The 25,978-nt window shown below is 35.6% G+C and overlaps 1 long non-coding RNA gene across 1 annotated transcript in view; it reads left to right on the top strand.

The window, feature by feature from the left end:
- Positions 1-25,978, top strand: part of LOC141496959 (uncharacterized) — a 52,187-nt gene that overhangs the window by 13,106 nt on the left and 13,103 nt on the right. The window contains exon 2 of the long non-coding RNA XR_012471207.1: positions 11,683-11,726. This is a non-coding gene — a long non-coding RNA (uncharacterized LOC141496959). The remainder of the gene's footprint in view (positions 1-11,682; positions 11,727-25,978) is intronic.

Here is a 25,978-nt window from a genome sequence, read left to right as displayed (position 1 = left end):
CCTTCCAACTCTCAATTTATGGTACTGTGAGCTGGGAGGATTAGGAAGTGAGGAGTGTGGAACAAGGCCCAGAGGCCAGGAAAAATTTCTCATCTACCCTCCAAATGGATTCATTTTCTTTTCTATCCAAATATCTGCATCAAAATCAGTCTGGACCCTAGACAGGACCCTAGAAAAATCGTCCTTCCTTCTTTTTCTTCCTTCCCTTCTTCCTTCATGCTTTCCCTCTTCCCTTCCCTCTCTCCTTCCTTCCCTTTCTTTCCTTCCTCACTTCATTTTTTCTTTCATTGTTTCTTTTTCCTTTTTTGTTTGATTCTTTCTTTCTTATTTGTAACCTGCTCTGTTTTTTATCTAGATTGATTTACCTCTCCTTGATCAAATTGAAGATATCCAGGAACTCACTATCTTAATGTCAAACATAGTGAGAACAATCAACTAGCTTAGCCTACCTCGGAACTGCCCTGCTCAAAAGATCCATCAGTCTCCATCTCTGAGGTAGCAAGAATGACAGTCATGAGCCACCTCTTCCTTCTACTCATCAATTGATTTCTAGCTTCCTTATCATAATAGTTCTGTCTCCCCCAGCCTTCTTTTCTTTGGTCTAAATTGTTTTAATTCTTTAATAGAGTCAAGCCCACCGGCACACACACACACACACACACACACACACACACACACACACACACACACAAAGTCCATGAAAAATCCTCACATTATTCAGATTCAAACTGCTCTTTATTAACTTCCTTCCAAACTTCAAAGGTATTCTACCAGTCCCTATTACCAAAAATTTCTAGATTTAGAGCAGAAAAAGGACCTTAGAGGTCATTTAATCCAAACTCCTTATTTTACCAATGGGTCTTGGGTCATGATCCTATAATTGCTTGTGTACCCATCAATGGTGAACTTCTTTTGTAGGTTCCTTCCACCTAAAGATCACTTTATAACCTCTTTCTCTTTACATGATTGGGTAAGAGATGAGGAGGTGAAATATATGGATGGATTCCAAGTAACTAACAATAATGTAAACTCATCATATTGCTATCATTGGCACCACTAAGAAAAAGACTGATCTCCACAGCTACTCAGTACAAGAAATTTTGTCACTGTCATAATCTCAAAAAACATCTAATTGGTTTCTTGGTCACCTTTGTCTTGTTTAAGTGTCCTGGAATCACGAGGATTTATTAGTTCTTTCTTAGAGATGTTTTCTGTCTCTATTTATAAACTTGACCTCAAGACTGCACCTTCCTAAGAAAGAGTATATAGCAAAATCTTTGAGTTGAGAATAGTTAGAAATGTGTTTCTATTTTTATTCCTTCACCTTTTCTTCACTTCCTTCTCCTCCTTCCTCTTCTTCCACTTCCCTTATCCTACTCCCAGTTTTATTCTCCCTTCTTCACCTTCTTTCCCTTTACCTCTTTTTTATGTGTTTATAGCTTAGGGATGAAAATTGAGGATAGAAATGCTAAACCATAGGCTAGATTTTGATGGGCTGAAACCAGGGCAGAATGATTTTACCACATCAGTTCCTGAGCTATCCCTTCATACCCTTCCCCTCCTGTCTTCCCTCTCCCTTCTCCCTGCACCTGTACATTTAATGTGTCTACCCCACTACTTCTTCCATCTTTGTGTATGAACTTCTACATGATGTCATTAATTTTTCCCATCCCCAGTGAATAAAGCCCTGTACTTGAGGTCAGGAAAGTGTGAATTCAAATCTGGAGACAGCTCTTACTGTGTGATCCTGAGCAAGTCACTTAACCTTGTTTTTCCTTAGTTTTCTCAACTATAAAACTGGATTAATTTAATAGTATTTATTTCTCAGGATTGTTGTGAGGATCAAATGAAATAGTTAATTTTTTATAAAGCACAGTGTCTGAAATAGGAATGCTTATTTAAAAGGATTTTTTTTAATTATTGCTTCCCACCTCCCATCTTGTATTTAACTATTTTTAAAATTAACTATATTTCAATATAACTATAATATTTTCTATTTATTCCCTATATATTTATTGCACTAGTGATGATTTCCATATGCTGGTAGACAGTCAGAGTTGCCACTTATTCCTCACCCCCCAACCATGCTTCTTCATATTGCTGACTCGTCTACTCTTCTCCAGGTACTATAACTGGCTCCACTCTATCACTCCACTCTTCCACTCCTTACAGTGATTTTCATTTTAAACTAGGTACTTTCTATGCCTATCCAACTACCTAGCTGCCCAGCTATTGTCACCAATTCACTTACCCAGAGAACCCATTATAAATACATTCCTGCCCCAGGAAGTTGTAAAATAAGTCAATAATTCTCTTTCATCTCTGAGAGCCCAGTCAGAAATCTATCTCTGGCAGCTACGCAGATCTAAATCTAATACTTTCTCCTCCCAGGCTATTTCCAATTCCCTAGTAAGATAATCAGCCTTCATTTCACAAACCAAATGATTTTCAGCAACAAAGAATGTATCTTGAATACCTCAAGTTTAATTGATCCATGAAACTTTGGATCTGGAGTCTTTGAATCCTCCTTCTTGGTATCAGTACCTCTATGACATCTATTTATCTGCTTCTTCCATGGTTTCTCATTTTCTCATTTTCTTCCCATGTATTTCAGTTTAGGAGGGGTACATGGTTAATTCACAATCACTCTCACCAATAGTCTCACAGTCAGAGCAAAACTCCTTGGGACAAGGAAAAGGAAGATTTCTGCCAGCAAGCATTCTTCTCTAGCATCCTCTCCTCTACACCATCTGGAGGAGATATGGCCAAGACAGAGCAATACTTATATACAAGGATATTTCTTCCCAATAAAATGTGTGCTTTAGAGAAAGAGTTGTAACTTCTTTCTTTATATCAACCAGTATTTAGGATAGGGCACATAGTAAGCAATTAAAAAAAATTTTGGTTCATTGGTTACCTGAACTAATCAGTTGATTAATGTAATTTAGAAAAGGAGAAGTAGAAGTAACTGTAGCTGAGGGAAAATGGATGAGATATCTGCATCTTGATTTGCCCTTTTAACCAATTCATCTATAGCAAAAAGATGATATAAATTAAATAAATGCATGCCAAGATTTGGGTGATCTAAGTGAAAGACTTTGAGAGTCAAAAAATCTATTTGTATATACTCATGCTTAGATTATATTTCTCTGCATTTGGAAATTAATTGAAAGATAATAAAGCAATCTATTTTGCTACATGACTTTGGTCATAAATTATGATCATGCTCTCCATGTATTGTTTTCATTAAGTATCTATCAGTGTATCCTTGTCTTTATAAAGATCTTGACTCCTACTTCCCTCCTTTCCCCCACCAAAATACAGGGTATTGCCTCTAGTTTCTACCAAATAGCAAAAAGAAACTATGTTGCCAAACAATGGTCACACCCATTAACAAATTGTTGAAAAACAAAAATTAATAGAAAAAAATGCCCCAAAACATTAAGGAACAAGTGGATATTGACTGAATTAATAGATGAGATGTATTGAGACAAGACTGTATTCAGAATAAACAGTGCCCTCTATGGTTAAAAGAATCTAAAGGGTGCTCTCAGCTGCTGAGCATCAGTGAAGAATATATAGAGGAATACAGATCCTTCTGATCTACTGAGTTAGCCCCATAACTCTTGACATAATAAAAATATTCATTTAAATATGTTTTCCCCCAGATTCAGAGGCAGCTCTACCTCTTAAAACAGTAGTAGCAGTCTAAGACCAGAAACTGAAGTGAAAGTTTTGGTTTGCATTTTCAGAGAGCACATCCTTTTGGATGTTCTTTAAACCAAGGCACAGTCCAGAACAAAAAGCAAAGAACAAAAAACAAAAAGCAAAAGAATAAGACAAAAACCATGAAGAACATAGTCTAAAAGTTGCAAAAAGAAAGGATTATTCCATTAAATAAACTTCTCTGTAAATTATGCAAGCTCTAAAAACCCAGAGAGTGTATATGAAGTAACTATGTGCCTGATCTCCTGACCCTGAATCTGGTTTTCTTCCTTTCTTACAATACATTGGACAAGAAAACATTTTAATGTGTCCTTATATTTTCTGACAGATTATACTTCAAGAAGGAAACAGTAAAGAACAGTAAAATACACACTCACCAAAAAAGAAAAGAAGCATTGAAATTAATAATTCTATCTGGCAATAATAAAGTATTTACTATGCCCCAAGCACTGTAATAAGTTTTGACAATTATTATATCATTAGAGCTTAGTTAGGCATTATGATTCTTCCCATTTTACAGTAAAGGAAACTGAAGCAAAAAGTAAATAGTTTGCTCAATGTCACATAGCTAGTAGGTCTCTAAGGCCATATTCCATTTCTTTATAGATATACCACCCATTAATTCAGCCAATGTCTATGATTTCTTACAATCTACAAAACATTCTTAGATCCTAGTTCAATAGGATCGAAGTTTAAATAGGATCTAATAGTTCAAATAGCCATTTCAGTTATGTTCAATTTTTATGTGAACCTATTTGAAGTTTTCTTGAAAAAGGATATTGCAATGGCTTACAATTTCCTTCTCCAGCTCATTTTACAGATGAGGAAACTATGGCAAATAGTTAAGTGACTTGCCCAGGGACATATGACTAGTAAATGTTTTTGGTTAGCTTTGAACTCAGAAAGGTCCAACAGTCTATCCACTGTACCACTTAGCTGCCCAACTTGATAACAATTGTGTGTATAAATAAATGAGAGTTATATATATACATATATATGTATATGTATATATATATATAGACAGAGATTAGAAGAGACAGAAAAAGAGAGAGTCAGAGAAAAGAAAAGAAAGAAGTAAATAAATGAGAGTTAGATATATACATATATATGTATATGTATATATATAGATATATATGTATATATAGACAGAGATTAGAAGAGACAGAAAAAGAGAGAGTCAGAGAAAAGAAAAGAAAGAAGAAAGAAAGAAAGAAAGAAAGAAAGAAAGAAAGAAAGAAAGGAAGGAAGGAAGGAAGGAAGGAAGGAAGGAAGGAAGGAAGGAAGAAAGAAAGGAAGAAAAAAGAAAGAAAAGAAAAGAAAAATGGGATGAAGGGTTAGGGGGTTTCAGAGAATAATTCATCTACCAGATAAGCAAATCATAGAGCTATAGTGTTGTCAATGTGAGGAAACCACAGAAAGGGGAAGGGAAATATGGATTAAGTAGAGAAGTTACAGTTATTTGCATATGCATAAATTAGCATGTGCATATATATGCATTTATGTATGTATATATGTATAATATGTACAACAAGAATAAGATGAATCTGCTATTTACTACCTCTGAGACCTCTTTAAACCTGTTTTCTTATTCTGTAAAATCAGGATGCTGAGTTAGATGACCTTTATGTTCCTATCTAATACTATCTGCAATGCTATTTTCTTTATGGCTCATGGCTCATGTCTCCCCTTTCTATAACTCTTTCAGTTTATTCATTCCTTGTTATAACCGAATGAGGTAGAGTTGGATGCATGTGACTTTCTTCATTTTACTAATTTATATTTTTTAAAATGAGAAATGGGTTCAGAACAGTAGGTTGTAGCTTCTGGGTCTTCAGACCCAACATCTAAGGTTTTTACAACTATACTACCTTAAGTCTCTAAATTATCAATAAGATGTTGTAAAATAAAAGGAACAATGAAGGTACTAGTTTATCCCCTTTCCAAAAATCTCTCTCTTGTAAAATAAGGGTTCTGGGAACTAGGGAAAGGTGGTGACCTCTCTGGTAAATCTGATTCAACCAGGGAAAGGCTATTTAGAAGAGGGCCAGCCCAAGAGGGAGGTCAGGGTGGGAGAGTGCCCACCCAGCCAGAATAGCCACCAGCCAGTACCTCCACAATCCCCTGACCTAGTCCTGTAATAACAACTCCAACAGAGGAGTTAATCTCCTTAATGGGAAACAGAGATGTTTCTTACTTAGACCTTTTCCAGCACTGGTATTAAGCAATTCCAATCTCCTGATAGCACCATTTAGATTGCTTAAGATAAAGTTTGTTGAGCTTGGGGGTGAGGTGCAGGAGGTGTTAGTGTTTGGTCAAGTACAGCAAGAACATTGGCTATTCAGAAAATACATCTGCATAGGAAGCCTTCTCTCCTATTATCTTTTTACTACTTCTTAGGTGTAGAAAATAGAACAGAAAGGAGGCTTGGATTAATGGGAGGAGAAAATGTTTTCTACAAGAAAAAGCTTCCTGTCTTCCTTGCTTCCACTCAACTCCATCCCTCAACTGCTTTCCTGGGGAGTTAGTTGAGAGTTCTTAGAATTCTAAAGCTGGAATAGAGCCTATAGTCACTGAATCCAGGGACTCAACCTGCCACCTTGTTTTATTTCCAATATTCTGATAGCTGTACTTCAATATAATTGTTTTTCTGATATTCTATGATATGCATTTGTAACACAAGATCTTTTAAAAATAATATTTACTTCCAAAGATAAAATCACAAATATACAAACTTACACCACCACTCCCACTCAATACATGGGAGGTGTAATCTACCTCCTCTTCTCCTCTTACACCTCAGTCCCCAGGGAAGATAAGAGGATTCATAGTTTAACGAGATTCCCATTAGAGCACAACTTGTCCACACTGGAAGTAGTAAATGGGAGTTAAGGAAGAGAGATCAGCTGAAACATGGAGGACCAATTTCAAAGACTCAAGAAACCAATCAAAAGTGGTTATCCCACCTGTGGGGTAGGGGAGACAGCAGGCTCCATCCTAGGCAAACTGACCATACATCTATAAAATGAGGGTAATAATAACACAGGATTATATGAAGATCAAAAGAAATAATATAAATAAGGCATATGACAAAGCTTAAAATGCTATGTAAATATCAGAAGTATAACATAGAAAGTATTAATTCTGTAGTCAAAGGTAGTTACCTGTCTCTGATGTTTGTTCCCTATGTGATCTTGAACAAGTCATCTCACTCTTTGTGCCTCAATTTCCTCATCTGTAAAATAAAGAAGGTGAGTTAGATAGACTCTGAAGGGTTTTTCTATATTCCCATAGCCATGCCATAAAAATATTTTTGTCCCATTCATGTGCTGCCTTTGCAAAAAATCATAACCTGGTGATTGATCAATTTTCTCAATGATCTTTCATAAGCCTTATGTCAACAATTCTCATTCATTCAGAGAAAAATGAAAGACTATAAACAGATACAAAGGGAAGGAAGCAAAATCAGATAAATAATATTAGGGTTAACTACAACAATGTAAATGGAAAAAAACAATAGCAAAAACAACAGAATTATAAGGACAAGTTTGTCCCTAAAGAAAAATTTGGGAAAAGTATCTCTCATCCCTTCCCAGTTTTTTGCCAGAATTAGGGGATTGTGGGTATGAAAAAGTATATATAACATCAAACTTCTTCAATATTTTGCTTAATTTTCCTAAACATTTTTTCTTTTTGTTTTAAATTATCTATCATAAGAGATGATTCTCTGGGAGGCTCCAGAGAGGGATTTAGGATACATAGATGATCTAAAAATAAAGGATAATAAAAATGGAGCTATGGCTAACTATGTGGATGGTTTACAGGTCATCTTAGGAAAGGCAAATGATTGGTGGGACTATATTTATTAAATATTAAATGGATTTATTTAAAAGTTTAAAACTATTCTGAGTATCTCTAGAAGCAGGTTAAAATATAGCTAGGAAATATTTAACAAAATAAACAAAAAATACAGTGCAACATAATGTTGATTTTTTAAGTTGGCAACACTAATTCCCAAAGGCAACAAGACAAACCACCTCTTAAAAACACTTCATCCCACCTTGTCCAGCTAAAAAATGTCTCCTCATTTTTCACCTGGATGTCTACCTTAAGACTTCTCTGAATTTTCCACTATGTCCCTGTGTCCTTGGTCACCTTTTCCCCCTCCCTTCTTTTTCATCTTTCTCTTGTGTGTGCCTTTTCCCCATTAAAATATAAACTCCTTGAGGGCAAGATTTGTCTCATTGTTTGCCATTATCCCAGCCACCCCGAACAGCAATGCACTTCCTTCCTTAATCATGCTCTTTTCCCCTGTTTTAACTTGATACCCTGAGTTCATTTTGTTCTTTAATGGTATTGATGCTCCCTGGCTTTACCTTTGTGCATCTCCTCTGAGACACCCAGTGAATGATTCATACCCCACTGACACATAAACTGACTCACAACAACTAACAAAATCTCAATTTCCACATAGTTACATTAACTCATCAGTTTTCCTGCTTTCACACACTCCATACACTATTTACTTAAAAGTCATTCTCATAAATTCCATCATAAACAACAAGACCAACCCACACCTAGTCTACTGGCTTTTGGCATCAGGAAAATAATCTGATGCTTTATAGGAGTTGCAATGGTAGTATCAGTCAGTTGGTTAGTTAATAAGCATTTATTAGGTTCCTGCTACAAGCCAGTCTGCAGTAACAACAATAATTGATATTTAGATTGTACTTTTCCAATCATCAAGCATTTATTAGGTATTTATTATGACACTATGCCAGGTGCTGGAGATTCAGGCAAGAAATGAAACAATCCATGCCCACAAAGAACTTACATGTATGTATGTAAGGATATACAAAATATATAAATTAAAATATTAGGTGGTTTGGTTGGAGAAGGCACTGGCCAATAGGAGCATCAGGAAAGGATATAAGCTGAATTTGTAATTAGCAAGCCTTGGGTTGGAATTCTTTCTTTGACTATGGACATGTCAATTAACCTTTTGGAGACTCAATTTATTCGTCTGCTAAATGGAGATAATTTTACTTGTAAATAAGAGTCTACCTTATAGAAAGTTGGGAGGCTCTGATGACACAGCATATCTCTAAAGTGTTAATAGGGTTTCCAAATTCAGAATTATAGCCATAGAAGTACAGTATGTCAGCATCATGAAGCTCTGGGTCTGGAGCTACTCTCTCCTCAATATCTATCAACTGAACACAAACAATGGTTTTCCTGATTTTTATATATAGCACAAGTTCTGGGCTCACTCTCCCAACTCACAGTTGGAATAGTAGTAGAATCTCTAGAGAACAGCTGAATACTTTCCCCTCATCCCTTTACTCTGGCTCCAACTAAGGGGCTGGTCTTTTATTTCTGGTACTGTCATTCACAGGTCCTATCCATTATGTTCTACCCAATATAATTTGACCAAATAACATTGTCCTAGTATCAATTAATTAACATCAATTAGCTTTTAAATTAGAAGGTAAAGATGAAAGTTGAACAGCATCCTAAATAAGTGGCATATACACCCTCCTCCTTACACCTTAATAAACTTCCCACCCATCCGACCAATTTTACTTTTGTTTGCAGCTTGGCTGATAAACAAATGACTCTCTTGCTTATAGGACATGTCTTTGTTGAGAGATCCCTATGTGCCTGGTCTGTGTAAAGGGGAATCCTCAACAGAATCAGCAATTATTGCTATTGGTTCTAATTACTGGAGGTGACCTTTGATGACTCCTCTGACTTTTCAAAACTCACCTGTTCTGTTCTGTCCCTGACACACATTCATCTAAGATCAAGAAAGAATAAAGATAAAAGATAAAAGAACAGAAGTGGGAGAGGAAAAGAGACACACAGGAAGACACAGAGGGGATCGGGGAGAGGGGAGGGGAGAGGAGGGAAGGGGAGGAGGAGAAAAAAAGTGAATATGCACCCTCATTTCTGGTTCAATCTATTGATCAAAAGGCTTTTAACAAAATGGGGGGGTTAAGCTTGACTTTTTTATGTTATGAATAATCATACCATAATTTTTTGTGTTTTTGTTTTTGAGAATGAGTTGGGGGAAGGGTTATGGGACAGGGTGAGGTGGAACTTTGGTTTTTGATTTTTTTTTCAAAATGTAGTATACATGGATCTTTGAAGCCCTGACTGGCTGAAGAAAAGAACTCATGAAAAACTCTCCACAGATTTTCTGGCCCTTTAAAAACTTTTATTTTTCTTCTCCTATAGTTTTAAAGCATTATTAAATCTAGCTGAATGCTTGGGATTTGGAGGAAAAAGAAAAGAAACAACTGAAACATTGATTTTCCTCTTTTGGATATCATGTTTGTTTTGACATGTGGGTGTGGTGGGTCTTTCTGGCTCAGTCTTACTGCCAATTCAACATTGGGTGCCTACAGGACACAGTACAGTCATGTCTGTGTTACTTGGACAAGGAGTATCGTTTTTCACTTTGCAGGTCATTCCCACACAGCTGTAAGACTCAGGTGTCATACATCCAAGTCCCTTTGCCCTCTCATTATGATCTTAAGCAACATACATATATGGCACATAATAAAAGCGGATTGGTTGCAAATTTAATGTGGGTGTGATGGTGGGCTTTCAAGGGACAGGCGTTATTACGATGGACCACAGGGGAAAGATCTAGGGCTTGAAATTAATGAGACTTTGGACCAAGAATTACTCTTTGTCTCATTAGGGTCCATTTCTAGAATGGTGACTGGATACTATCAATTTCTACTACCTCCTTATTTCTTTGAAAGTTCTTATTTTCAATTTTAATGGAAGGTCTTTGGTTTGGATGTTTCTGACATCCAAAGGCAGTGATCTGCTCTCATGTCTTGGTATTCCATGATGAGAAACATGAATTCTCTTCTGTCTCTTAAAACTCATTTTGACTGGATAGAATATATGGTTACCATCACACCCGCATTAAATTTGTGGCATGGGGCAGCTAGGTGGCATAGTGGACAGAGCATCAGCCCTGGAGTCAGGAGGACCTGAGTTCAAATCCAGCATCATACACTTAATAATTGCCTAGCTGTGTGATCTTGGGCAAGTTACTCTACCCCACTGCCTTAAATTTTAAAAATTTTAAAATTTAAAAAAAATGTGTGCTATATCCCATAGGTACCCATTGTGGCAGTGACTCTTCCCACTGCTATTCCCTTTCCTCTGAGGATGCCTCCATTTAGTATATGTGTGTGTTTACAAATGCATATATATTGCATAAAATATTTTGTATAGTTTCTTCTCCAGTAGAATGTGAGCTCATTACAGAATCTGAACAATCTATATTACACCATCAAATTTTAGTAATGAATAATTTTGGGGCAGCTAGGTGGTGCAGCAGATAGAATGCTGACCCTGGAGTCAGTACAAATCCAGCCTCAGACACTTAATAATTACCTAGCTGTGTGACTTTGAGCAAGTAACAACCCTATTACCTTACCAAAAAAAAAGAATAATTTTGAAAGATTTAAGAATTCTGATCACAGCAACATCAAATCATAATGCTAAAGGACTTAAGATAAAGAATACAACCCATTTCTTAACAAAAAGGTCATGGACATGATGAATAATACAACCCATTTGCTATCAGAAAGATCATTGTCATACGCAGAATGAGACATAGCCAATATGGGAAATGTTTTTTACTTGCCTCAACAGATATTGTCACAAGCTTTTCTGTTTCTTTTTTTTCCCATTAGGGAGGGGTAGGAAAGAGAAAAATAAAATTTTAATAATTTAATTTTAGAAAAAGAATGTATGTTCCTTGAGGAGAGGGACCATGTTTTTGCCCTTAATTGAATCTCCAGTACTTAGCATAGGGTCTGACCTAATTAATGTTTGCTGTCTGATTAGATGATTGACATAAAATAATAAATGTCTTCTCATTCACTCTTCTTTCTTTTGAAACAAAATCTGCCTTCCTGTGATTTCTACCCAAAGTTGTACTGACAGACTCACAAGGATCCTGCACACCTCAAAACTCAGTAAGTGCTGCAAATTAAGGCTTGATTTATTGTTTTGTTGATTGTCTATTCTAGACTTAAGAAAAGTAATGAAGAAAACAGTAATACAGATCTAACTCAAAAGTGTATCATGTATCTTTTTATTTTTAAAGCAAGTTGTTAAACATTTATCAGAATATCATTTCTTTCATTCCTGGGTCATTAGTTTGTCCCCTGAAGAAAAGCAAAATAAATCTAACTCCAAAATCTTCAAGTATGTAAGAAAATAATCCCATTAAACCCCAAGATTTCTATTCTCCAAGCTAAATATCCTTATTTCCTGAAAAGCATCCTTCTAAGTGAAGGTTTCCGTGCCTTCACCAACCTGACAGTCCTTCTCTGGAAGTAATGCAGCTTGTCAATAAATTTCCTATAATGTGTCTCATAAGACTGAACATCAAAATATCAGTAGCATCATCAAAGCATCATGGTTATTCCAGTGTAGGCAAAAGAAGAATCAATGAACAGGTAGTTACCTGAAAAATAACACCAGAGGACTCTATTCAAGCAGAGGCAATAACTAATAATGGAATATTTCTTATTTGTTTGTTTGTTATTCAGTACTTCTGAAGAGATGTCACAAGGTGATGTCTTGACTTGTCCCTGATTTGGATTTAAGTGAGGCAGAGCTCCAGAGGTCATTGTAGTCCAATGGCAAGAAAAAAGTCAAGACAACTGGTGAAGACCCAACCCAGAATATTTAAGACCAATATTCAATGGCAGAAAGTTTCTGATGATCCCAAAATGACTAATGCCATTCTCTAGTAGAGTAAAATTGAATATAAGGGATCTCCCACCTAATGAACTAGAGTTCACAGTGATCTCATACTTGTTTATAAGTTTTCTGTAATTATTTGATGTACCCACTGGGTTGGAGGGGAGAGCTATTCTATATTTTGTGTTCCCCAAAGAAATGATTTGGGATGCCCTCATTTTGTTTGATTGAAATTCTGCAAGCAATCAACTTAGAGACCAGGGCAAAGTCATCCATCCTCACAAAGAGTATGGTAGAGCAGAGAAAGCATTGGTGTTAGGTCAGGGGACCTAAGTTCAATTCTTGCCTGTACTACTTGCTATCTTTGTGACTTTGAGCAAGTCATTTCTCTAGTCCCCAGCTTTCACATCTGTAAAATAAGGGAGTCAGATTAAATGACCTGTAGGGTTCCTCTTGGGTAACTATGTTCTTATCAAAATTTAAAAATCCTATTGTCTTTAAGACATACTATCCACATGTAGTTCAAGAAATAATTTGAGAAAATCTAGCAAAGTGTTTTCTGTATAGAGAATAAAAACAATAATATTTATAAAGAGAACTGTAAAAAAGAGAATTGTGTATAACTTTTGTGATAAAAAAAAAGTGCATTCCTATGCCACCTGACAAGTATAACAAGAGTTAGAAAAACACAGCTGGGACTGGTAACTGCTTCTACAGGTGCTACAGGCCCTACCTCCCCAGCTGTCACAGCTACTGGAGACCTGAAAAATGCTTGCCATCAGTCAGTCAATAAACATTTATTAAGTGCTTACTGTATAGCACAGACTATGTCAAGTCCTAAGGAAAAAAGGAAGGTAATAAAAATCACTGACCCTGCCTTTGAAAGTGTTCATTTTCAAACTGGTGAGATAATAAGAAAATAACTATATGTGTAAGCTATATACAATATAGACAGGAGAAGGCAATACAGCAGTGGAGGGCAGAGGAGACAGGAAATTTCTCACAATGTTTGTGAGAAGGAAATATTTGAACTGAATCATAAAGAAAACTAGGAGATGAAGATAAGAAAGGATAATATCCCAGGCATGGGAGACAGGCAGCTAAAAGTTATGGAGTTGGGAGATAGATTGTCAAGTTTACAGAACTCTAAGAAGGCAGGTGGTTTTGGACTGTGACATATAGAGAAAAGAGAAAAATGTAAAAAGATTGGAAAGGTTTGAAGAATCCTACTTGTGAAGGACTTTTAAATCTCAAACTTCCCAGGATTGTTGAGAGAATCAAAGGAGACAATATCTATAAATCATTTGGCATAGTGTCTGCATATAATAGGTGCTTAATTAATGCTTTTTTCCTTTTGTTCATTTTTTAAAATATTTTATTCAGAAGGTAATAGACGTTAGGTCATACAGTAAATAGAACAGCAGGGCCTGCAATTAGAAAGACTTGGCTTATTATGAGGATCAAGTAAGACATCTATAAAGTGTAGGGCAGAGTCTGGTACACAGTGGGTATTTAATAAATGCTTATTCGGAAAGTGTTAAATACATAGCAAGTCCTTAATAAAGGCTTATTTATAAAGTGTGGAGCACAGTCTGGCACGCACACACAGTGGGTACTTAATAAATTTTTGTTCCTTTTCCTAACAAGTCAACAGAGCCTTTGGTATTCTCAAATTATTCAGCATTAAAAAAGAAAATGGCTTTATCAAGAAGTAAACATTTTTTAAATATGCACCAAAAAATGCTTTATCATCTACCCTGTCTCTGTATCCAAAAAACATAAGTACTTTCCATCTAACTTGCATATGAAACCTCCTATGTATATTGTCTCTATTAAAATAAAAGTTTCTTTATAGCTGGAACTGCCTTGCTTTTTTCTATATGAAACTCCAATACTTAACATAATGTGTGGTTACATGAGTGCTCATCATCCATCCATTCATTCATTACTTCATTCCAAGTACCCAGAAAAGCAGAAAAATGAAACAACTGAATGTTTTAGCACTAAGCTCTTACCAGTCTGGTTCTGGCCTTGTCATTCTATTGAAATTATTCTCTCCAAAATTAGCAATGATCACTTAATTACCAGATCCAATAGTCTTTTTTTTCCAAACCTCATTCTCCTTGAGCCTGTGTCACTGTTGATCACTCTTTTCTCTTTGATACTCTGTGTTTTCAGGACCCTACCATCTCCTGGTTCTCCTCCAGCCTAGCTGATTGCTCATTCTCTGACTCCTTTGCTAGATCCTCTTCAAGATCAAACTCTCTAATCATAGGTATCCCACAGGGTTCTGTCCTGGCCTTTTCTTCTCAGTCTATGTTTTCTTACTTGGTGAGCTCATCAGATCCTTTGGATTTAACTACCATCTCTATGCTAATAATTCATGAATCTACCTTTCCTGCCATAACCTCTCTGCTGACTTCCAATCTTGTATCTCCAACTTCTTTCAGACATCTTGAACTGAATGAACAGTAGACATCTTAAAATCAACATGTCCAAAACTGAAATCATTATATTTCCCCACAAATTCTCCCTCATTCCAATCTAACCTATTACTATAGAGGGCAACGCCATCCTCCCAGTCCCTCATGCTCAAAATATAGATATTATCCTTTATTCTTCACCATGACTTCCTCCCCAGATCCAGTCTATTGCCAAGGCCTATCAGTTTCACCTTTGCAGCAATCTCCAATATGGCCCTGGCTCTTCTCTGATACTGCACCACTCTGGTGCAGACCTTCATTGTCTCATGTCTGGACTAATTCCATAGCCTACTGGTAGCTCTGCTTGCCTCACGTCTCTCTCTACTCTAAGACATCCTCTATTTGGACACTTATGTGATTGTCCCAAAGCATAGGTCAGAATAGGTCAGAGTTTCAGAGTTTCAGAGTTTCTCTCTCTCTCTCTCTCTCTCTCTCTCTCTCTCTCTCTCTCTCTCTCTCTCTCTCTCTCCTTATTGCCTGCAGAATCAAAGACAAAATCATCTGTCTGGCATTCAAGACCTTTGTAACCTTCCCTCTCCTATTTAACACCTTACATCATACCACCTACTCTTTGATTCAGTGATACAGGCCTCCTTACTGTTCCATGAACAAGATATTTCATCACTTGACTCTGGGTATTTTTCTAGTTGCCCCCCCCATGTCTGAAATGTCCTGCCTTCCTTGATTTCCTTTAAGTAACTCTCATATACTACAAGAAGCCTTTCCCAATCCTCTTAATTCTAGTTCCTCTTTTAATTATTTCCTATTTATCCTGTAAATAGTTTGTACTTTAGTCATTTTTAACTTAAGTGTCTGAGCTTGAAGTTGCATTTGAATTCAAGAAGATGAGTTTTCCTGACTTGAGTCCTAGTATTTTAACCAGTACGCTCCAAACAAGTATTAATCAGATACAAAAGGACAGAAATAAGAGGAAAGGGGCAGCCAGTTCTCTGATAGCCAGAGTTTGACAGTTGCCTGAGAGCTTTTTATTGGGGGGGGGGTTAAATAAAGCAAATGGAGATGAATTTTTAAATTATAGTGCCAGCATATTGTCCTGGGAATGCAGTGGATGGAGAGACAGACCTGGAGTAAGGATGAGTTCAAATCTGGCCTCTGACCCTTACTAGTTTTGTGATTTGGGGCAAGTCACTTGACCCTATTTACCTCAGTTTCCTCTTCAGTAAAATGATCTGGAGAAAGAAATGGCAAACCATTCTTTGCAAAGAAAACCTCAATTGGAGTCACAAATAATTGACCATGACTGAAACAACTGAAAAATAACAACAACCTTGTCTTTACCACTGAATAAATTAAAATGAAATCCATAGCACCTGTTGGCAGCTCCAAACCAAAAAAAAGGGGAGCTTACTAAAGATCGAATATATCAGTCCAAGCAGAACTATATGTGTGTAAGAAATAATAAATATTGAAACAGGACTAAACACCATCAGAAAAACGCAGCTTAAATTAGGAACATGTTTGAAAAGACAATTAGAAAACACACAGAGGATTAGAGGATCAGTCCATCAAATTCTGGGAGAAGAGATATTAGATGTAATTTTAAATGCCAGAAATAAAACTGAATAAGAAAGGAGAATTTTCAAATGCACAAAAGGAATGGACACTGAAGGAGAAGATTTTTACTTACTACTCAAAATGGATATTCAAAAGATATAAGATCTGGATTAGAAAGTTGTGTCCCCATGTGACTGACCAATCATTAGGTATTTTGAGATTTCACCATCTTAACATGTTTAACTATGTTTCTGAATATTTCTAGAGTATTTTAAGGCTTACAAATTTCTTGTCTTGGGACTTCTGTAAAGCAAGTGTTATATTTATTTGACAAGTGAAGAAACTGAGTTTCAAAGTGTGACATGCTTGTAGGCATGCAACTAGTTACATAACTGAGTCTAGATTCAAATCCATCATTTGGGACTACAAATCATCTTCTCTTTCCATTGTATAACACTACCTCATGTGATCACTATTTCTGTGTCACAAAGAGTAGAATTTTTAAATCATAAAACATGCATATTTATAAAATGACATTTTAAAGAGTTACTTACTGTACCCCCTTGCTATATTACTAAATTGCTGCCTACCTTCCCATCCCTAACCTCTGGTTCTAGTTCATTGAGAAGATTGTAAAAACAGTGACTGACTTTAGTCAAGACCCCTGATTTGAATTCCAGCTCTGTAACTTTGTAGTTGTTCAGTCCTGGAAATAAATAAAAACCTCACCCTTCAGTGTCCATTTGCTTTGTGCACTTGAAAATTCACTTTTCATATACAGTTTTATTTCTTGTACTAATATCACATCCAATTTCTTTTCTTTCAGTGAGTCTACTATAAATGTAACTTTCATCATGACTCTGTGCAAGTCTCTTTACCTCTCTTTTATCTTAATCTGTAAAAAAGAGATGATAAAATTTTCTTTTTTTAAAACTTTTCTCTTTTTAAGTATTATTATTCTTTTATAACATACAAAGATAGTTTTCAACATTCATCTTTTTTTGCAAGCTTTTCAGTTTCACATTTTTCTACCATCCTTTCTTCCCTCACCCCCTCCATGACAGCAAATAATCTGATATAGATTATTCATGTTTAACATAATTCCATATTAGTCATATTGTGAAAGAAGTAGAACTAAAGGGGGAAAATATGGGAAAGGAAAAAACATAAAAAGAGTTTTAACAACTGAACACATAGGAGCAGCTAGGTGGCACAGTGGATAGAGCACTAGCCCTGGAGTCAGGAGTACCTGAGTTCAAATCCAACCTCAGACACTTAATAATCACTTAGCTGTGTGGCCTTGGGCAAGCCACTTAACCCCATTGCCTAGCAAAATCCTAAAGAAAAACCCTTTAAAAATGAGCATATAATGCTTTGCTCTCTTTCAGACTCCATAGTTTATTTTCAATAGATGTGGATGACATTTTTGATCACTAGTCATTTAGTACTGTCCTTGATCGCTGAACTGCTGGAAGGAGCTGAATTCATAATAATTGATCACACAGATATTTTCACACCTGATTTCTCAAGGTTGTTGTGAGGAAAGTGATCAGTAAGCCCATATAACAATAAAACATATTAAAATCATTTTTACATTCAACATCATTTTTTAAGTTTTGATCTATAAACACCAACTTTTTCTCCTTAAGAACAAATGAAAATATGGTTACCAGATTGACTATTGAAATATTTGAGTGCATTAATGATACAAATGGGACCCAAACACAATGGGTAGATGAGGGGGGAAAAATCAAGTGACATGGAAAGTCAGGCAAGGCTGTCTCTGTAACTCCTTACAGTATGTTTGGCCAATAGACTTTTTTTTCTAAGAAAGTACATACATATCCAGTTTCAGAGAAGTGGAGGGTAAAAGACAGAAAAGGGAACCCAGTCACAGTCTATGCAGATGAAATCACCCAATAACAAAATAAGAGGCCCAAGCATTAAAACGAAAGTTTGCCAGAAATCCTGGAGTAAGAGTTAACAAAACAAAGTACAAAACCATAAAGTGGGAGACCAAAGGAAATACAATGTCATTGCAGATGTAATAGTGGAGGCTGGGCCAAGTAGCATTTTTGACCTTCAACTCTGGAAGGTAAGAAGCAAAAGGGAAGTGAGAAATGACAATAAAGGAAAAGGGAAAGATAACAAAAAAGGGAGATTGGAATATTGTCTTTGTATAAAACAAGATCTAGAGCCTTGACAAGAGCTATGGATTTGCTATCAGGAAGCTAGGGTTCTAATACTACCATTTCATCTGTGCAGGTGAATCTCAGTCACCTTCTCTGTAGAATGGAAGAATAAGACTAGGCAAATCTTCGTTTTTCTTCTTTTTTCTTTTTTTTCAATTTCATGCAAAGATAGCATTCAACATTCATCCTTTTTCAAGTTTTTGAGTTTCATATTTTTTCTGCCACTCTCCTTCCCTCCTCCCTCCCCATGGCAGCAAACAATCTGATATAGTTTGTACATGTGTAATCATATTTAAGGTATTTCCATATTAATCATGTCTTAAAAGAAGAAATAGAATTACGATAGGAGGGAAACCATAAGAAAGAACATAAAGTTTTAAAAAGTAAACATAGGGGCAGTTAGGTGGTACAGTGGATAGAGCACCAGCCTGGAGTCAGGAGTACCTGAGTTCAAATCCAATCTCAGACACTTAATAATTACCTAGCTGTGTGACCTGGGGCAAATCATTTAACCCCATTGCCTTGCCCTGTTCCCCCGCCCACCAAATACATTCAGATTCCATAGTTTTTATTCTGGATGTGGATGGTATTTTCCATAACAGGTCTCCTAGGATTGTCCTTGCTCACTGAACTACTGAGAGTAGCTGCATCCATCATAGTTGATCATCTACAATGTTGCTTTTAATGTACAATGTTCTCCTGGTTCTATTTACTTCACTCAGCATCAAATCATGCAAGTCTTTTCTAGACTTTTCTGAAGTTTGCCTGCACATGATTTTTTTTACAGAAAAATAGTGCTCACATTCATATATCATAGCTTGTTCAGCCATTCCCCAAAAAAGAGCTGCTATAAATATAGAAGAAATGCAGAATGTGGACAACCAAAGCTAGATCTTCTTTAAAATCTGAAAGACTTCATATTTGAAGAGGAATTTGACTGGGTTTGCCTGTCCTCAGAAATGAAAAATTCAGTCAGCTAGAAGGTACAGTGAGTAGAAAACTGGGACTGTCACCGAAGACATGTTCCTAAGTTCAAATCTGGTCTCAGGTACTTACTATTTGTGGTGACTCTGGGCAAGTCACTTAATACCCCTTGCCTCAGTTCCCTCATCTGTAAAATGAACTGGAGGAGGAATGGAAAACCACTCCAATATCTTTGCCAAGAAAATCCCAAATGGAGTCACTAAGAGTTGGACACAACTGAACAAGAACACATGAGACTTTCTGCAGTTTTTCCTTATCCCCAGTTCTAAGGTCTTCCCTTTTCAAATTACTTTTCTTTTATTTTGTGTATATATATATATATATATATCTTGTATTTACCTAGTTACTCATTGTTTCCTTCATTAGAATGAATATTTCCACAGTAGTTTTAGTTGAATGTAAAGCTGGGAGCCAGATTGCAGAAGGTACAGAAGAGAGCAGGAAAAAAAAGTATAGGCAGCAAAAGAGATTGCTTTCTCAAAGAGTTTAGCCATAAAAAGCAAGGGAAATATGTAACAATAACTCCTGGTTGAATCAAGTAAAGATTTTTTTAATTTTTTTAGTATGGGGAAGATATCTTTATAGACATCAGGGAAAAAGTTAGTAGTTAGGAAGAGAAAATTAAAGAGAGAGGGGATGATAGTGGAGGTAAATAAATATGTGTGTGTTTGTATATATATATATATTTCTATATGTATGTGTATTTGTATATGTATATGTATATGTATTTGTATATGTATATATACATATAATTCCTGGGGTGAGGGCCTTTTTTGCTTTTCTTTGTATTCCTAACACTTATTAAAGTGCTTTGAATAAATAAATGATGACAATGAGGATGATAATAACGATGATGATGATGATGATGATGTTTGTCCTTTGTTCTTGAAGAAGACCATGATATCAGGGAGGTAATGCTATGACATACATGTAAATTGGATTTGAGTGAGGGGATTCTGTGCAGTGTCACCAGCCTCACTTTCCAGTGGCCAGATGTGAATCAGGACAACTGGAGATGGCCCTGGATTCGAGGGAATCATGGTCAAGTCTCTTGCCCCAGGATACACAACTAGTAAATGTCTGAGAACAGATTTAAACTCAGGAAGATGTCTTCCTTGATTCAGGCCTAGTATTCTGCCCACTGCACCATCTAGCTGTCTGAATTTTCCACTTCTGGGGACCACAAACCCAATAAAATTTCTCTTCAAATCTAAAATCCTTCAGAAACTTAAGTGTCTTAGGCCTCCTGACTTCAAGGCCAGACTATTCACTGCACCAACTAGTTTTCCAAAAATATTTAAATAAATATTTAATAAATGTTTGTTGATTCACCAACACATAGGAATGCTCTGCATTGCTGTCTCTACTTGTGAATCCCTCCAGTTACCCCTTTCACTTGCTTGTAAATTTGCTTTACTTAGACTTTACTGATGATACTGTATCTATTCATCCACTACTTTTCAGTCAAGTTCTTGGTCAACTGCAACATCAAAAATAACATTTAAGTTGTATCTATTATGGGTCAGACATTATACTAATCACTTTAAAAATATTATTACATTTGATTCTCACACCTACCCTGGGAGACATAAATGATATTATTATCCAATTTTACAGTAGGGAGTCAGAAGCAGACATAAACAGAAGCAGGATTTAGCGACTTGTCTAGAGTCACAAGCCTGTTAAGTATCTAAGACCAAATTTGAGTTGTGCTCTTCCCAATTTAAGCCCAACACGGATTCAGCTAGGACAAGACAATGACTTTCTCTGAATCTGTTTTTCACACACACACACATACACACAAGTTGATTACATTTACTACTCCACCTACCTCCCTAGGTTATTATGAGGATCAAATGTTTGTAAAGAATTTATAATAATAAAATCCAGTGAAAGTCATTGCCAGTTGTCATCATCATTAGCTGGTACTTCTCATATTTTTTTATAAGATTCAGCTAGAAAGGTCTCTGGGACAAGTTGCTGCTCTGCTATTATTCTTTTATATTTCATGGGTGTTTCACATGTGGATAAGATAACTCCCTTTCATAAGTGAACAAATAAGTATCAAATTGCCCAAAGACCAGGAGCTCACAAAATTCTCCAGCCCCCCCCGAACCAGATTAAAATATTAATGGGAAAATATTTAATAAAAGTACAATAAAACATTTATGATTTTTAAGTTGTGACTTTTTAAATCAATATACAGCTAACAGGGCTCCATTAGTCCTTGAGTTTGACATTACTGCTCTTTGGAATCATTGAAAACATCCTTGGGGAAAAATCATAGCAGACAGATTGACAAAGATGGGATGTGTCTCACCCGTTTCATGATTGCTTAAGCTTCTCTAGTGAATGTCTATATTCCATATAACTTAGAGATTATAAGATGTGGTAGAGTTGTCTCTACCAGAAAACAGTGTTTTCAAGTGTTATTATGTCCAAGCTATTGTAGTCTAATTCTATGATAGTAGTCCAATTCTAATAGATTCTGTATGTACCCTCCAGAATATTTTGAGCTCAATAACGGTAGTAAAGGGCTTTGTCATCTGTCAGTCCACAAAAGAAAAAAAGTTTCAAAAATACAATTCCAGCCACCAGGTCTTGTCTTGCTAGCAATTTGGTAGGTGCCAAATTTTTACAGCCTGTAATGATGTACTGTACAATTTCTCCTACATCTACACTGATCACTAATTCCCAGCTCCTTAAGGATAACCCTTTTGTTATTTCTGGTGCCAGTGATCTAGTCCTGGATGCCATAATAAACCTTCCATTTCCATAAACAATTCTACATGACTTAGAAACTTATTTGATGTTTCTTTGTTGATATATAGTTGGCTGAATTCATGTGAATGTTGCCCATGAAGGACCTTTTGATTCCATTCTTGGATCTTAGCCATTTCATAGGCCACATCTGGAAGCCAATCACTTTCAGTTACATTCAACAAATCCGGTGTTGTGCAACTGTTATCATTAACTATTGCTTAGGGAACTGATATCTGTTCTTTTACCTGCAAAAGTATCACCATAGTTTTTTTTTTTTACCTCTTTATCAAGTGCTCTAAGAACTTCTATCCATCTTGTTCCCACTTCTTTTTCTTGTCTAGGAAAAGTTAACTTTTCTAAAGCATCTTCCTAGGGTCATGAGTCCTATGTTTCATTAATATTGTAAGGGATTTTGTTAGAATATTTTCTAAACCTCTTAAAGTCCATTTTATCATTCCAAAATTGAATACATTAAAACTGGCATTGAATTTATATTAATTACTTTAAATATGGTCTTCCCATATAGTTTTTATTTCAGGATGCCAATAAGCCTCATCCTATTTAGTCATGGTCTTCTCTTTGATATTTTATATTCAATGTGTCTGGCTTAGAGAAGATGAAGGTATTTTTAGGTATGATCTTTATCCATTGATTCAATGTTGCCTCCAAATGCAATCTTTAAGTCTTAAGTCTCTATTTTTCTTTGTCATAAGTTAAGAACTTTAGGTTTATCAAGTTCAAATTACCTTTTAGAAAAGATCTACAAGATGAAGTAACTGCTGAATATGTTTTTGATGGAGCCAGATAGTTTGATATCATCTACATTCATCAAACAATTAATAATTCATAGCTAGTTCTATTTAGGAGACATGATAATGGACTTTAGGCTATTAAAAACCATAATGAATTAAAATTATCTCCCTGAAATACACAATAGTTTAAAATAATTCTTCTTGACAGTGTTTAGTCAATGGCACATTTTAAGGAGAGAATTGCTTCCATTAGAACATCAAATACTCTTATATTCTTACTATATTTGAGTAAACCATGAGTGGCAAGCTGAATCAAAGATGTTGCAATCATTGATAAAGAAAAAATAAATATTACAGTAAAGTCTTCTGTTAAGAAAGGTGGAATCAATCAGTCATATATGCTTGCTATGTACTTATTATGTGTCAGGCATTACAGTAAGCACTGAGGAGATAAGGGGGCTACCACTAAAACATGCAAAATAATGTATGTGTGTATGTATATATTTATATATGTTTATATGTATGATATATGACATATATATCATATATCTCAGAGGGGAAGCACTATATGAAGTAGGTAAAGGGGCTTTGGTCGCAATCCAAAAAAATTATTTTACAGGAAGTCTTAGGAATTCAGTATTAGCAATAAAAAAATGTTTGAGCTGATAATTATAGTTCTTATCTGACTCCACTGTTATCCTGTTCTGGAGAATAGTATATATTAACAATGTGCAAATTTTCTGTTTCTCATTTAATTCAACTTAGGTTTTTATTGGCTTGGACTTCTGATGACCAAATAGAAGCTGTTATTTTTTACTTAATAACTAGTGGTGCTTTAAAATTTGTAAAACTCTTTGCAGATTACCCCATTTCATTCTCATAACACCAATCATTAGTGCTAATTCTCATCCCCATTTAACAGAAGAAAAATTGAGGCAGAGAGAAATTGGGAAGACTTACCCTATATCACACAACTTGTTGTGTCTAAGGAAGATTCAAATTTATCTTCTATGTGCTATTCAAAGTATTCCATCACAATCACAAAACATGATTTCTTCACCCATCCCCCCAGTTGATGGGCATCCTCCCAATTTCCAACTCCCTGCCACCAGAAAATCCTGTTATAAGTATTCCCATACATATAGGTTCTTTTAATTTTTATTTTTTATCTTTTAGGATATAGATCTAATAGTGGCACTGCTAGGTCAAAGGGTATGTGAAATTTTATAGCCCTTAGGGCATGGTTCCAGATTGCTCTAAAGAACGATTGATTATAATTCCACCAAAAGTGTATTGATGTCACATTTCCTCCCACCATCCCTTCCAACATTTGCCATTCTCCTTTCCTGTCCTATTAGCTAATCTAATAGATATGAAGTAGTACCTCAGAATTGTTTCAGGTTGCATTCCTTCAATCAACAGCACTTTAGATGACCTTTTTAATGGCTATAGATATCTTTGATTACTTCATCTGAAAACTGCTCATATCTCTTGATTATTATTTTGTTATCTCTCCCATTTCCCATTTCTTCTATCACCCCCTTTCCCTTCTCCCCATTTCCTCCCTCTTTCTCATAGGGTAAGACAGATTTATATAACCAGTTGTATATTACTCTCTATTTCAGTCAATTCTGATGAGAGTAAGGTTCACTAACTCCTCCCCACCTTCCCCATCTTTCCCTTCCCCTCTTTTATGAGATAATTTACCCCATTCTACCTTTCCATTTCCCTTTCTCCTAGCATATTCCTTTTACACCTCTTAATTTTATTGTTTTAGATGGCATTCCTTCATATTCAACTCATGCCCTGACTCCAGTCTATTTAAATTCCTCATTGGTCTAATGATGAAAAAGTTTTTATTAATTGACAGTATCATCTTTCCATGTACAAATATAAACAGTTTAATCCTGTTAAGTCAAGATTGCTTGAGAATCATCTTTTTGATTGAATGTTCATTTTTGCCCTGAAGGATTATATTCAGTTTTGCTGGTTAGATGATTCTTAGTTTTAATGCTAACTCCTTTCTCTTCTATAATATTATATTCCAAGCCCTCTGATCATTTAAAAGGGAAGATATTAAATCTTGTGTTATTCTGACTATGGCTTTAAAATATTTGAATTGTTTTGTTTTGCTTTATTTTTTCTAGCTGCTTGTAATATTCTTTCCTTGTCCTGGAAGCTCCAAAATTTGACTGTAATATTCCTGAGAATTTTCACTTTAGCCTCTCTTTCAGAAAATAATCGATTTTTTTCAATTTCTATTTTACTCTGATTCTAGAATATCAATGCAGTTTTACTTGATAATTCCTTGACAGATGGTGCCCAGGATTTTTTTTTGAACAAGGCTTTAAGGTTCTCCAGTAATTTTCTAATTTTTCTTTCCTGAATCTATTTTCTAAGTCAATTGTTTTTCCAATGAGATATTTTATCTTGTTTTCTAATTTTTTTCATTTTTTTTGTTGTTTTTGCTTCTTGATTTCTCATAAAGACATTAGCTTCCATTTTCTCAGTTCTACTTTTTATGGAATTATTTTCTTCAGTGAGTTTTTGTACATCCTTTTCCATTTAACCAATTCTACCTTTTAAAGAATTGGGTTTTTTCCTTCAATGATTTTTGTGCTTCTTTTTCCTTTTGGCCAGTCCTGCTTTTCAAAGCCTTCTTCTCCTTGTTGGCTTTTTTTACCTCTTTTACTATTTGATCTACTCTGTTTGTAAGTTGTTATTTTCTTCAGAAATTTTTGTATCTCCTTTACCAAGATGTTGACTCTTTTTTCATGATTTTTCTTGCATATTTCTTTTCAATTTTTATTCCAATTCTTTTACTTGATTT

The sequence above is a fragment of the Macrotis lagotis genome, chromosome X (genome assembly GCF_037893015.1).
Source record: "Macrotis lagotis isolate mMagLag1 chromosome X, bilby.v1.9.chrom.fasta, whole genome shotgun sequence".
Classification (NCBI taxonomy): Eukaryota; Metazoa; Chordata; class Mammalia; order Peramelemorphia; family Peramelidae; genus Macrotis; species Macrotis lagotis.
This window is presented reverse-complemented; position numbering and strand designations above follow the sequence as displayed.